This window comes from Bos javanicus, chromosome 9 (genome assembly GCF_032452875.1).
Source record: "Bos javanicus breed banteng chromosome 9, ARS-OSU_banteng_1.0, whole genome shotgun sequence".
In the NCBI taxonomy this organism is placed as follows: Eukaryota; Metazoa; Chordata; class Mammalia; order Artiodactyla; family Bovidae; genus Bos; species Bos javanicus.
The window spans coordinates 58,748,087-58,764,043 of NC_083876.1; the positions used below are offsets into that span (position 1 = coordinate 58,748,087).

The following is a 15,957-nucleotide window of genomic DNA, read 5'->3' on the forward strand; positions in this document are numbered from 1 at the left end:
AACCCCTGCAGCAGGAAATGGCAACTCACTTCAGTACTCTCACCTGGAAAATTTCATGGGATAGAGGAGCCTGATGGGCTACATTCCAGGGGATCACAAAAAGTCAGACATGACTGAGCATCTGACCACATACTACATCATTTCATTCAGTATAAGTTCCCCAAATCCTATCTCTGGACTACAAAGGATTTTGTTGCTGTTCTTCTTCTTCTTTTTAATTTTTACTTTTTGGCCAAGTCATACAGCCTGCAGGATCTTAGTTCCCTGACCAGGGATCAAACCTGTGACCCCTGCATTGGGAGCAGAGTCTTAACCACAGGACTAACAAGAAAGTCCTACAAAGGTTTTTGTAATCTGGCTACTGTTACTTTTCCAAACTTAACTCTTAACCTCCTTTCTTCCTCGCTGCATTCAAGCTACACTGAACATCCTCCCATTTTAGTGTTTCTTCATTTTTTGGTCTTCCTCTCAACTTGAAGTGTTCTTTTCTCATATCTGGTGGACTCTCTGCCTCTCGGTGTTTATGTCTCTGCTCGAATCAGAGAGATGTAGCCTGAATCAACTATTCAAAATGTCACCCAAACCCCTCCACACTCTGAAGGTGCTTTATCATTTTTTAATAGCACCTAGAGAAGGCAATGGCACCCCACTCCAGTACTCTTGCCTGGAAAATCCCATGGATGGAGCAGCCTGGTAGGCTGCTGTTCATGGGGTCACTAAGATTCAGACACGACTGAGCGACTTCACTTTCACTTTTCACTTTCATGCATTGGAGAAGGAAATGGCAACCCACTCCAGTGTTCTTGCCTGGAGAATCCCAGGGATGGGGGAGCCTGGTGGGCTGCCGTCTATGGGGTCGCACAGAGTCGGACACGACTGAAGCAACTTAGCAGCAGCAGCAGCAACATTATTTCTTTGGTTTTAGGTTATTGTTAGTCTTCACTAGAGGAAAGTGTGCATCTGAAGAGCAGGGGCTTTGTATTATGGACACCTCATCAACCATAAAGTAGATCAGCACTGCCCAGTAAAAATGGTATGAAGACACACAAGTCATTTAAAATTTTCTTGTAAGCACATGAAAAAAGGTATAAAGAAGTAGAAGAAATTGACTTTAATAATATTTATTATTTCACCCAGTATATCCCAAATATTATTTCAATATAAATCAATTTTAACAAGGATTAAGATATTTTATTTTACATTCTTTTTTTAAAAAAACTGCCTTTGAAATCTGGTGTAAATTTTACCTTTTTTACACATCTAAACTCAGATAAGTGCCAATAGTTTCATGTGGTTAGTGGCTCCAATTTTGGACAGTCCAAATCCAACTTATTTTTAGTACTCCATAAGTGTTTAGAGATGAACGCTTTATTTTTTTAAACTTTTTATTTTGTATTGAAGAATAGCTGAATAACAGACAATGTTGTGACAGTTTCAGGTGAACAGTGAAGGGACCCAGCCATACATACACATGTATTCATCTCCTCCCAACTCCCCTTCCATCCAAGCCAAGGTGTAACATTGATCAGAGTTTCATGTGCTATATGGTAGGTTCTTGTTCAGTTCAGTTCAGTCACTCAGTCGTGTCCGACTCTTTGAGACCCAATGAATTGCAGCAAGCCAGGCCTCCCTGTCCATCACTAACTCCCGGAATTCACTCAAACTCAGGTCCATCAAGTCAGTGATGCCATCCAGCCATCTCATCCTCTGTTGTCCCCTTCTCCTCCTGCCCCCCAATCCCTCCCAGCATCAGAGTCTTTTCCAATGAGTCAACTCTTCGCATGAGGTGGCCAAAGTATTGGAGTTTCAGCTTCAGCATCATTCCTTCCAAAGAAATCCCAGGGCTGATCTCCTTCAGAATGGACTGGTTGGATCCCCTTGCAGTCCAAGGGACTCTCAAGAGTCTTCTCCAACACCACAGTTCAAAAGCATCAATTCTTCGGTGCTCAGCTTTCTTCACAATCCAACTCTCACATCCATACAACACCACTGGAAAAACCATAGCCTTGACTAGATGAACCTTTGTTGGCAAAGTAATGTCTCTGCTTTTTTAAATATGCTGTCTAGGTTGGTCATAACTTTTCTTCCAAGGAGTAAGCATCTTTTAATTTCATGGCTGCAGTCACCATCTACAGTGATTTTGGAGCCCAAAAAAATAAAGTCTGTTTCCACTGTTTCCCCATCTATTTCCCATGAAGTGATGGGACCAGATGTCATGATCTTCGTTTTCTGAATGTTGAGCTTTAAGCCAAATTTTCATTCTCCTCTTTCACTTTCATCGAGAGGCTTTTTAGTTCCTCTTCACTTTCTGTCATAAGGGTGGTGCTTGGTTATCCATTTTAAATATAGCAGTCTGTACCTGCCCCTCCCAAACTCCCTAATCTGTGAGTCTCTTTCTATTCTGTACATAAATCCATTTGTATCATTTCTTTTTAAATTCCACATATAAGAGATGTCATATGATATTTTGCCTTCTCTGTTTTACTTACTTCGCTCGGTTGCAAGTGGCATTATTTCATTTTTTTAATGGGTGAGTAATATTCCATAGTATATATGTACCACACCTTTATCCAGTCTTCTGTTGGTGGATATTTAGGTTGCTTCCATGTCTTGACTGTTGTCAACTGTGTTGCAATGAACACTGGAGTGCATCTGTCCTTTCAGATCATGGTTTTCTCCAGGTATATGCTCAGGAGTGAGATTGCAGGGCCTATGGGAGCTCTGTCTTTAGTTTTCTAAGGAAACACCATACCGTTCTCCATAGTGGCTGTACCAATCTACATTCCCACCAACAGGAGTATTGCATTCCCTCCAATATAGAAGACCCCTTCTATCCACATTTTACTAGCCAGGGTTGTTTTACCTCAAGCAATCTAAGCTCAGGTAGGCCAAATGCAATTGAAGAAAAGCTCCGTGGCAAAACTGAAAGTACTAGTTTCCATAGCTTTGTTAGTTTAAGGCAGATTTTGCTACTTTCTCTACTTCTTTATCGATTGTCCTTGAAGATTTTAAAGCTAGTTTCCGCAACTTGATCTCAGTGTTCTTGGATGTTTTACTATTTCTCTATTTTTCTTGATCTCATTGCTCTTAACTTTTTCAAGTGAAGAGTTACACATTCAAAACCACTGAGCTAAAGGTAGGAGACTCACAAGAAGAAAAGAGCACAACACAAAACACTTCAAGTCAATTCATATCCTTGTTTCTCTGTTCACAGAAGTAATATTTTTTTCTCAGCATCCAGTTAGTTGTTTTGGCCAGATGTTTTTAAAATCAATACCTTGTCTTCTTTCTCATCTCTTTTCATTGTAGGAGTCTTGTGGTCAAAAACCCTGTCATGGGCAGAGACTCCTCTGAGCCATATTCACACCAGCAACTAACAAACACAAGTTTCCCCATCTCCAGGCAATTACACTTGCAATTCATTTTGCCTGGAAAGCGTGCCTCCCCTCTCTCCATCCAGCTTCGCCCTTCAGATGTCAGATTAAATAACTCCTCCCCAGAGAGGTCTAAATTAGACCACCCTCCCTATTATACATGCTCGTAGAACTCACTTTCCTTCATAGCACTCACTATGATGGTAAATACATAATCATTCAACTAATTATACTTGAAGCACAGAATTATGCTGTGTCCCTGGTATATGGCATAGTTTTTGACACAGGGCAGATGCTGTGAAATCTTGAGTAACAAATGTAATAAGTGAATGAATGTGGTGGTGGAATACAACAGAATGGGAAAATTTAGAACTAGAAAATTGTTACCATCAATGAATGATAAGCTCCTTCAAGACAACAATTTTAATGTTGACATTGGAAAATTCTTTAAGCAAAGGAATCAGTGAATAGACAAATAGCTGAGTAATGTATGTGTCTATATGTGTATACATACATACCCGTGGGTGAATGCATTTATTAATAACTTATTGGGCTGCTTATTTGTACTTGAAAAGTTTACTAACTTTTGAGTAAGTATAGTGTAAGTGGGGAAAATGCCACAGGGCAAGGTGCAGGGCACCATAAGAAAAGCTGAGCAGATGGCAGGGGATATGGCTATGCTTCATTATGAAACAATTGTGTAACCTTCAGGCACTCTGGACCTTAAGTTCATTCTTTATAAAATGACTTAACTGACTTTAATCTCCAGGAGCTCTATTTTATCAATTCTAAAATGTACTTACCCACACACAAACACATTTTAACCTCTCTGAAATCAAGATGCATCTTACAATCAATGGCATTTTACATCCCTGTCAAGTGTAGTTGTGAGTGACATGAACAAAATAAAAATTTTCCCTTGATACCTTCTGGGAAGATCAAGAAAGCATGAATAGAAAAGAATTTTCTATTTCTATTTCTAAAAAAGCAAAGAATTTTAGCTTCACTGAAATATAGGGACTTAAAGCATACAATTCTATAATTCTGAGCTATTTCTTTCATTACCCATTTCCTAAAATTTTAAATTAAAAAAAAAAAAACAACTTGTATAAAATAGCATTTCTTGCTTGGATCACTGACTAGATCCCTGTTAATTATTTTGTAGGACAAAATGCCTAAGATGTTTAGGCTTCTAACAAACATAGAAATCTTTACAGTGTGTTTTCATATGTGGCTAACCAAAATGCTATTCAAATATATATATTCATCTGAAGACATACTTTTCCAGTTGAAGAAATAGTCCTCAACCGGAATCCTCCAAATAAGAAGCTTTATTTCCCTACTCAATGTGATCAACATACACACTGTGAAAACTTAGAATTAAATGGTTTGCCACTTTTTATATCCTTTTATTACACTACGGTGGATTTTTATTTTTTATGGATCTAGCAGCATATATATATTCTAACCATCATTGTATATCTTGATAAATAAACACCATATTTACTGGTCCCTCCCCCCACCTCAGAAGCATTTGGGAGGCCTTTCACTGCTCATCATTTCTTTATTTATTTTTTAATTATTTTGTGTTTCAACATTCTGGTCACGGTCGATTTCAGTTAATTACCCTAGGAAACGATCTAGGGGAAAAAAGAAAAGAGAGAGAAGTAAATGTACCCATTCTCCCAGACACAGAATTTTATACCCAGAGTCAACATCTGAATGTATCTGTACATGCCACCCCACCTCCACAAGGACTTTCTTCATTGGGCTTTTTCATTGCTTTGTCTTAATAGTTAATGCTTTTCTATAAACCATATGGAATTCCCCCTCTTTGGTTAAAAATAGCACAATTTTTAATCTCCTCTTTATTCCTAGCATCAGTTTGTTTTAAAACATATTGATTTCATGTCAAATGTTCACTTATAACTGGCTTTTTGCTAATTTTTATTAGGCAGTGACTATTATTTAAACAGAGGTGTTTGCACTTACAGCCAACTTGAAGGCAGCATGAGCAGTGGAGATTGTGCATTAGGGAGAACAGCTGATGGATTACAAATCTCTGCTTTTCACCAACAGAAATGAATTTGAATCCATCAATTTTATTCCCTTCTGCCAAATTGAGGAAGTTCAGTTTATGCAGATCTGTCAAAATATTACATTAAACACCTAGATGAATGAGTTAAATTAATTTAATTTTGCAGCTTGCCTTGATTGGGTTAGGCTAGTTCTCTGCACAAAGCAAAAATTCCCAGGGAAATTGAGCCCCATTAGAGAAGCGTTCATGGCAGCGGCAGCTTTGCTCAGCTGAATGGTCAGACAAAGTGTTAGAAATCAGTGACCAGGGAAGGGAGGTGCCTGGACTTTCCCTGTGACATCGACGCCTGTCTTTTACTTAACACCTATCTGATGTCCCCGAAAGAAAGTAACCACAGCAGTGAATAAAATTAAGATGAAAAAAGGCCACTGAGCTTGCAATGCAGAGCAGATCAGTCAGGGCGACCAAAATGAAAGAGAAAAGGGAACAATAATCCTGCTGTGTGGTTATATAGCACCTTTCAAGGAAACAATGTGAGAATTCTCTATTTTTGCAGGCCAGCTCCCCAGAGGGCTTTGAAAGCAATTCAGGAGGGAAATAAAAGGATTGCAGAACAGATTTCAGGCTTGAATGATAAAATGGACATTCTGCAAGACAGATTTTACTGAATTGATAACTGGATGATTGAGGCTGTCACACATAAATAAATTGAAAAGGAGTAAAATCCAAAAGAAAGCAGAAAATTTTGAAAGGATATAAAAGTACAAAGAAAACCCAATGACCTTGAAAGAAGGTCAGAGAACCAGCCTCTATATTCAGAGACAGTCAAGAGGATTCAAACCTGGAAACCTAGAAGGCCACTGGTAGATATGATCAGGACTAAAATATGAAATCCATACTTTCTCAACACACTGCAGCGCTAATACTGCACTGCTGGCAAGGGTGAAGCGGTTATCAAATCATGGAATAATTACACTGATTTAAGCAGTAGTCACTCTGTAGTCTAGTCTTCCTTTTTTATCTCTTCTTTTCTGGAAGGAGGGACCTATGAACAGACCACTATGGAGGGACCATCATGCAGGATCTGGAGATTTTCTCTGCTGGAGATTTTCCCAGGTGTCTCTTCTAGGAAACCCTGGGCCCTACAGGATATGCATCCCATGGGCTGTATCTCATTTCCAAAGGAGTAATAGAAAGATACTACCTTGGCCAGCTCTGTGGCTCACAACTTAGACCCTGGAGGAGCTATAAATGGATGATTAATTACAACAAGAGTCTAGGAAGGGAAAGGACTTCCACTGGAAGTCCTCTCTCCCCCTGCTGTTAGAAAATGTCCATCCAACTTACTCTCCAATCACTAGAGATACTGGTAAGTCATGGTTGGGTCATTCTTGTCTCATAAACAGTGAGGAAGAGAAGTTGGAGGATACTGGCTGAGATGTCCAAACCAGCAGTTTGTCATGAGCAAGGAGATGTGCTCTGTATCATGTGTCTCCTTTCCATATGACTCGAAGTCTTGGGTTCACTTTCTTCCTGGAAGAAGTGGTCTCATTTCTTCCTGTGGAAAGGCTGTCTTGCTATGCGGCTAGCTTTTCCAGGAGGTAATCCATATATCCTTTCTCAGCAGTTGAAGACACCCGTGAGAAGGAAACTCAACAGTGTCCCCAAATAAATACAAAATAGACTTTCAGTCCCCTCACATCATCAGCTTCTCTCCTGCAAATTCGAAGATTGATGGATCAAAGTGCCTCATTATGTTTGCAGACATTAATGGCAAAGATTACTCTGTTTCACCTTGAGGCTGAGCCTGGTTGTCACATTGAGGGAAGAATGACGAGCAAATTTTTAGAACAGCTTTCTGGATAGAACTATCTGGTAGAAAGTAATGATTTGTTAGTGCTGGTGATACCTTACACTTTCCTTATAAATGTAGTCTATGGGCATCCTCGGAAACTGAATTTCGTCCTGTGATAGGAATGTACATACCTGTGTATGGGTATACATGGAGGTGTTCACGGACACACAGGTGGTCATTCTGGAGTTGAAATATAATGTTACTTAAGAATAATGAAATTATGACATTGCAGTGAACTGTCTCTGGCAAAACTTCAGCACTGATTACAGTGATGTCTATGTAGCCCAAATGAACAAAATATGATATTTAGGAAAAAAAAAAAACAAAACAAGACACTCAAAAGCAGATGCAGTCCAAATCTTAACCCTACCAGTGAGCTTGGCTAAATTGAATTCTGTCTTCACTCTGAAAGGAAGGTATTAATACCCACCTATCTAGGTTAATGGCGAGATTAAAAATTATGTAAATAGAGTGGCTTTCACACAGCAGGCATTCAATAAATTATAGTTACTATTATTACTAAGAAACAGCACAGTGTAGAACAAAGAGTAGGGGATTTCAAAAGAAAGCAACTGATTTGAAGTCCAATTTGATATGTATTAGCTGAGTAACTTTGGGATAAATTCTTAACAACTATGACACTCTGTTGCCTCACATGTCAAATGGGCATAATAATAATTTCTTAGGATTGCTGTAGGTAATAAAACAAGATGAGATAAGGAAAATGCCGACCTGGAATATAGTAACTGCTCAGAGAATGTGAATTCCCTTGGTCCCCTGCCATGTGACCAAATAGACCTACTTTTGCATAGGTTTGTTCTTCAACGATAAAAAATGAAAAGCATTTCTAACCAGATACCCAGAGAGTCTTCCGATAATTACTCCTAAAATAGCCATGGTATGCCATCAGAATATTTAATTACACAGAGAGTCATTTTGCGAATTAGAGCTTCCAGACTCCTCAGGAAATTTCTTTCACTTATCAATCTTTTTTTTTCTCTTTCTGCCTGCTGGTTTGTTCACCTCCTTCCAACTTTGATAAAGCATCTGCTCTGTTTAAGGTGTGACCTGAAAGCTGGAGTCCAAGGGAAGGGAAAACCTTTATCCAATTAATATACACTTCCCTTAAGGTAAGACCCTTCCCTTCCCTGCTTTATAAAGCCTATATAGTGCTATTCTCTGCCAATAACACCCTATTACTCTTCTTTCAACCATTTATTGCATTTCCATTGTCCTGTCCTGATACTGTGTTAAACCAAGCACTGATGCCAAAAGGGAGAGTGATTTTAGTGAAGGATTCCTGCCCAGAGATCCTTACAGCCCCTCTCTTGACAGTCTGGCCAGGGTAAAACACAATTTCACCAGCAGCTGCAGCAGTAGTTCATGGCCCTGTGAGAATGTGACAACTCACTCTTTCATTCAGAATGCCTCTCTGCTCTCAGCTTCTCTTAGATTTCAGTTTGCCTGCCTCTGGGACTCAGATGCTTTCATAAAATTGATGCAAACCCCTGGGAAATTTATTTGTCCTCTGATATCTTCCACGCTAATGCTCCCCTCCATTAGCTCAGATAATCAAGAGTTGACTATACATAGAACTGTGGGGGATTACAAAAGCACTTAAAATCTAATGAGAGTGGAAAAATACTGAAGGAATTTTTAAAAAAAAAGAGAGGGAGGGGAGCAGAAAGCAAGCTACAAATATCTCCATATATCAACTTATAATGTCCCAGCAAAACACAAGAATTAAAGAGGATATGTGTTAGAATAACTGGTATAAATGCCACTAAGACTGGGTCAGGGTCTCAGTGCCACCAGAAAACAGCAAGTCAGAATTTTATGAAAGTGGGTCAGGGTTTAAGAAAGAGGTTCTGTGGCACTCTGGGGGAACAAAGCCAGATGATTGTCATTCTAGTTGATTCTGACCCCTCTGAAGTTAGTTTCTTACTCAAAAACATGGTAAGTGTAACTCATATTGAGTCCATATGAAAATCAAGATACAAGGCAGGGCCAGTTGTCAATATTAATAGTAACCTAGCCATTGTGTATTATGGGCAGTTCCATCTAGGAAATGAAGTTGTAGTGCCAGTTCACAATGTAAATACACAGACCCATTAGTATGGGTCCCTGGAAATGTAAGAATCACCCCACTGTTCCTGGTGGTTCAATCTCATCAAAATATCTTACTAGCAGAGTGAAAGAAACCACAGGTCCACCAATATCGTGTAAGAGAAGGGATTTGGTAAATTCCAATTTCCCTTTTAATATCTGTTATATTTTATATAACAGGATACGGCATTGGAGTGGTTCACTGCAAATGAAAATAATGGTGCCCATGACAGCAGTGGTTATATGACCGCAGAATTAGCATGTTGTTCAGATTCCAGGTGAATTTTTGTGATAAGCGACTTCATAAATACTATTTTCTCCTTCCCCAGTCATGGATACCAGCCAGTTCACATTCACTGGGAGGGTTGTAAAGCACACCTTCATAACCCCTTTGGATCGTGCCAAAAAAGGATATATATGCTTATTTTTGTAAAGTCATTCACCTAAGATTTAGTGGAAGCAAACTTAATGCCTGATAAGCAGGTCCATCATTTCAGCAATGACCTATTTACTGGAATCACCAGGAGGTGATGAAGGCCCATATATGGAAGAGAACCATTTGCAACAAAATTCTCAGGCATTGGTGTTTCAGTGGCAGAATTTTTGCCTGTCATTTTCAACAAATCAAAGTGCCACTAACAACTGTCAACATCTGGTGATTCACTGCACAGAATGACAATATTCAGAAAAGATGGAAAAAAAAAAAAAAAGAAGCTAATCTTAGATGAGGCACTTCACTTGTAAAGAGGAGGCACTAAAATTTTTAGATTCTCTGGATAAAAGAAAATATAAATCTGAAAGATCTATCAGAGTCCTCATATGAAATTAAAAAAATGAATTTCTGTAGAAAGCTAATTCTATTGTCATAATCTCCTCCAAGATGGTTTAGGTAAATTCTTTCATTATCCAACCTCATGAGGCAAGATATGGCATCAAGTAAGAAAAGTAGGGTGATCTATCTGAGTTATCAGAGGGTGTTCATTGTATTTTTATGGACACAAGAAGATGTTTTTCTTAAATACAGGAGAATAGAGTATTCCTTCTGTTCTCTCATCCCTAAAAATATCATCAAGTTGTGGGAAGACCCAGAGGTTCCAATCCAGAGGAAAATATGTTTAAGTAGCATAGTCTACTTCACCTGAGACTAAGATAATGGGGCAGGTAGAGATAATTACAGAGCATTTGGCAAGTATGCAATGAGTGTAGAGAAAGCAAAAATATACGCATTGTAAACATGCTGCAGCGGGGGTATAGTCCCTTAACAAACATCACCCTGGAAGTCCAATGTTGTGCAAAGCGGCAAGTTTGTATTAGTCAAACTGATCCTCTTGGCAATGATTCCCACCCCCCACCCCCCAGAGTAGTCTTGCTGCATAGTATCACCAGGACACAGAATGACCTCCATAGCTAGCTGGCCATGTATGAGTATGTCCACTGGAGAAAGATTGAGAACACTTAAGCAACTGCTTTGGTGGGAAGAGGGTAAATAACTCCAATATCATGATCTAGTGAAGTGAAGTTGCTCAGTCGTGTCTGACTCTTTGAGACCCCGTGGACTGTAGCCCACCACCCATGGGATTCTCCAGGCAAGAATACTGGAGTGGGTTGCCATTTGCTTCTCCAGTATCATGATCTAAGGAGTGCAAAATGCATTAGCACATACACTTCAGCAGCTTCAAGAGCCAAAGATAAACCATGCTGGGTCTGGAAGCAAAACACTGTATCTTCTCAGAGCACAAGATGTTGTTTTCCTGGGATTTTTTTTTCCCACTAAATATGAGTTCCTTTTTATGTTTAAGAAGATACTGGTATAGAGTTGCGTGGTAATGAATAGCACTTTTTGTGTTCTTATTATTTTAAATGCTTCTGAATTCTTAATATTAAATTTTGATTTTGAGATAATTGTTGAGTCATGTGCAGCTGTAAGAAATGATGTAGATCCCTGCACCATTGCTTGGTTTTCTTCAATGATAACATCTTGCAAAAGGGTAGTAAAATATCAAACATAAAATAATGATATTGGTACAGTCAAGATACATAATATTTTCATTATCAAAAGGATCATTTTCTTTTCTTTGTTTTTTGGTCATATTGTACAGCATGTGGGATCTTAGCTTCCTGACCAGGGATTGAATCCATGCCCCTGCACTGGAAACACAGTCTTAACCACTGGACCACTTTATCCCTTTATAACTTTATCCTTCACACCCCTGCTTCTCCTATCCTTGGCCCAGGCAACCATTATTCTGGTCTACATTTCTGCAATGACAACCTTTTAAGAATATTATAAAAATAGAATTATACAGCACATAATCTTTGAAGACTGGCTATTTATTTTCATTCATTCAACATAATTCTCTGAAAATTCATCTGTGTTGTTGCATGGATTAATATTTGTTCCATTTTATTTTTGAGTAGTGTCCCATGGTTCAGTTTAATCAACCACTGGACCTTTGAAAGACATCTGAATCATTTACTTTTCTGGCTATCACTAATAATGCTTCTACGGAACACCTGTTTATAGGTCTTTGTGTGAACATACATTTTTATTTCTTTTAGAGTGAATATCCAGGAATGAAATTTCTGAGCAATATAACAATTGCATATTAAGTTTTGTAAGAAGCTGTCAAACTGTTTTACAGACTGGCCATTCCATTTTACACTGCCGGCAACAATGTATTAGGGATACAGCTTTTCTGTATCCTCATCAGTATTTTTTATTTTAACCATTCTTATAGGTGTATAGTAATATATTTATGGCTTTAATTTTCTTTCTCTAATGATTAATGATCTTCAATATCATCTCATGTGTTATTTGCCATCTGTATGCCCTCTTTGGTGAAATGTCTATTCGTGCTTTTTGCCCATTTTCTAATGGCATTGTTCTTTTGAACTGAGTTTTGAAAATTCTTTATGTATTCTGATATCTATAGATAGGCTTCCCTGGTGATTCAGACAGTAAAGAATCCGCCTGCAATGAGAGAGACCTGGGTTCGATCCCTGGGTTGGGACTAATTTTCTGTCTAACAAGCACTTTGCAAATATTTTCTTCTGGTATTTAGCTTCCCTCTCCATCTTTTTAATAGAGTGTTTCATGGATCAAATGTTTTTAAATTTGATGACATCCAGTTTATCAATTTTTCATATAATGAATTATGCTTATTATACCAAGTCTAAGAATTCCTTATCTTCCCCTAGACTTACAGATTTTTTTCATCCTTTTACTTTTAATTTACCTATATTATAGTATTTGAAGACAGTGTTCTGTTGATAACATATAGCTAAATTTTCCCCCATTCTGCCAACCTCAGCTTTTAATTATATATTCAGATCATTTACATTTAAGGTAATTGTTGACATGTTATAGCTTAAGTCTGGCAATTTGTTATCTGTTTTATGAATACTACCTCTGCTTCTCATTCCACTGTTCTTTTTACTTACTTTCTCATTAGTTATTTTAACATTTCTTTAGCATTCCAGTTTGACTTAATAATACTATTCTTGAGTATTTCTAATTTTCTTAGTAGTTGGTTTAGGTATTATAATATACATACATAAAATCATAGTCTACTACAATTGATATTTTACCAAAATTTATTGTACCTAATCATCTTGAGAGAAATTCATCTGTGTCAGTCAATATTTAATTAGTATCATATCAAGCATTACATATCTAAGAACAGATATATACCCTTCAGATATTCAATATTCAAAATATATTCATCTAAAACCAGCAGAACTGGAATGAGAAATAGACAAATCTACGATTGTAGTTGGAGATTTCAACACCTCTCTCTGTCTCAGGAATTGATAGAATTAAGAGTAAATCAAAAAAGATATAAAAGACCTAACACTTTTTTTTTCTTAAGACCTAATACTTTTAATAAACTTGACCTTATTGGCAGAATAAAGCATAAACCACATTTTTCTCAAGTACATGTGAAACATCAACATAGACTGTAGTCTGACCATAAGCAAAATCTTAACAAATTATAAAAACTATAAATAATGTAGAGTAAAAGTTCATAAAGGCATTAGATTAGGAATCAAAACAAAAATATCCCAGAAAATCTTTGAGTATTTAGAAACTAAATAACATATACTAAAATAATTCTAGGTCAAAAAGAAATATTCAAGGGAAATTTAAAAGTATTTTCAACTGAATTAAAATGAAAATACAAGCTATCAGAATTTCTGGGATACATGCTTAGAAGAAAATGTGTACCATTAAATGCTTATTTTGGAAAATAAGTAAGGTTGACTGTAATCAACCTTAGCTTCAGAAACTAGAAAGAGAAGAAAAAATGAAACCCAAAGATAAAAGAAGAAATCAAATGATAATCTTAAGAGCAAGCATGAATACATTTTTTTAAATGAAAATAGAGAAAAGCAATGAAAACCAAACAGGTTTTATAATAATGTAAATAGAATTGATATCTATGTCCATAGATTCAGCAACTTAAGCAAATCAACCTACACCTTGAAAGATACAAACTACCACAATTCACCCAAGAAAGAAGAAACAGAATATCCTGACATCTATAAAAGAATTTAAGTTAATAATTAAAAATATTTCACCTAAGAAAACCTCTGGTCTGAATGCCATCACATGTGACTTCTATCAAGCACTTGGGAAATAAATACAACCACATCTACATGAACATTTCTAGAAAACAAAGAGAAGGGACTACTTTCTAAAAGTTCATTACTCTAATAAAAAACCAGAGAAAGACACTACAAGAAAACTACACACCAATATCCCTTATGAACACGGATGAAAAAATCCTCAATAAAATATTAGCAAATCAAATCTAGCAATATATAAAAAGATTAATAGATTACAAACAAGTAGAGTTCATTTGAAGAATGCAAGTCTGGTCCAGAATTAGAAAATCCATCAAAATAATTCACTAGATTAACAGACTAATGAAAAGTCACATAATCATGCCAATGACTGTAGAAAAAGGCTTTTGACAAAATCCAGCGTTGATTCATGATTTAAAAAAGAAGCTCAGGAAACTAAAAAATCTCTGAATGTCTCCTTGACGTGATAGATGGATTTTATGTAAAATTGAAAGTTGTTATTATAGTACTTCAAGATGAAAGACAATACATTCCCCATTAGACTGGAAATAATACAAAGATATCCTGTCTCACAATTTCTATTCAACATTATATTGAAAGTCCTAGATAGTGGAATAAGAGATAGAAATAAGAAAAGACACACAGACTAGAAAGAGAGAAATATATCTGTACACACAAGTGACGTGTCTATGCATAAAATCCTAAAATGTCTTTAAAAATCTATGGCAAAACCAATACAATGTTGTAATTAGCTTCTAATTAAAATAAATAAATTTAATTAACAAAAATCTTCTAAATCTCATGAGTCAGTTTAAAAGGTTTCAGTTCAGTTCGTTCAGTTCAGTTGAGTCTCTCAGTCGTGTCCGACTCTTTGCGATCCCATGAATCGCAGCAAGCCAGGCCTCCCTATTCATCACAAACTCCTGGAGTTCACTCAAACTCATGCCCATTGAGTTGGTGATGCCATCCAGCCATCTCATCCTCTGTGTCCCCTTCTCCTCCTGCCCCCAATCCCTCCCAGTGTCAGAGTCTTTTCCAATGAGTCAACTCTTTGCATGAGGTGGCCAAAGTAATGGAGTTTCAGCATTAGCATCATTCCTTCCAAAGAACACCCAGGTTTACAAGATACCAAGTCAGCATAAAAAATCAATTATATTTTTATATAATATTGATGAATAATTGTAAATTAAAATATTAGTATACAGTAAAACTTATAACAGCACATAAAAATGATATGCTTAGGTATAAATCTAACAAAATATGTTTAGGATAAGTATGCTGAAAACTATAAAACATTGATGAAAGAAATGAAAGAATATTCAATAAATAGATACACAGTGTTCATGAATTTACAGAGAATATACAGTGTTCCTGAGTACTATTCAGGTATAAAATTATCTCCAAATTAAACTACACATTCAATTCAACCCAAATTAAACACCCAGGAGGCTTGTTTTTCAGATTGATAATCTGAATCTAAAATGCATCTAAAATAATCTGCATCTAAAATACAGAACAATGAAAAAACCATAAAAATCCAATTAATTTTGAAAATGAAGAACAGAAAAAAGAAGACTAGCACTACCTAATTCAAGATTTAATAGAAAGTTCCAGTAATCAAGATAGTGGTGATAAGTCACATAAGTCAATGGAAGAGTGTCCAGACATATACCCCCAACATAATTAACTGATTTTTGAGAAAAGTGTAAATCAATTCAGTGAAGGAAACATAGTTTTTCAGCAATGGAGCTAGAAAAACTGTACATATGTATGTCCAAGGTAAATAATAAACCCACATGTTATTAACTCAAAATGTGTCATAGATCAGAATGTAAAACTACAAAATCATAAAACTTCTGGCAGAAAATACAGGAGAAAAATCTTTGCAATAGCTGCTAATGCTAAGTCACTTCAGTGTCCGACTCGTGTGACCCCATAGAGGGCAGCCCACCAGGCTCTCCTGCCCCTGGGATTCTCCAGGCAAGAACACTGGAGTGGGT

At 36.9% G+C, this 15,957-nt stretch overlaps 1 long non-coding RNA gene across 1 annotated transcript in view; it reads left to right on the forward strand.

Moving 5' to 3' along the window:
• The first annotated feature begins 7,994 nt into the window (after nucleotides 1–7,994).
• The window catches only part of LOC133253941 (uncharacterized), a 34,835-nt gene continuing 26,872 nt past the window's right edge, over nucleotides 7,995–15,957 (forward strand). The window contains exon 1 of the long non-coding RNA XR_009738502.1: nucleotides 7,995–8,397. This is a non-coding gene — a long non-coding RNA (uncharacterized LOC133253941). The remainder of the gene's footprint in view (nucleotides 8,398–15,957) is intronic.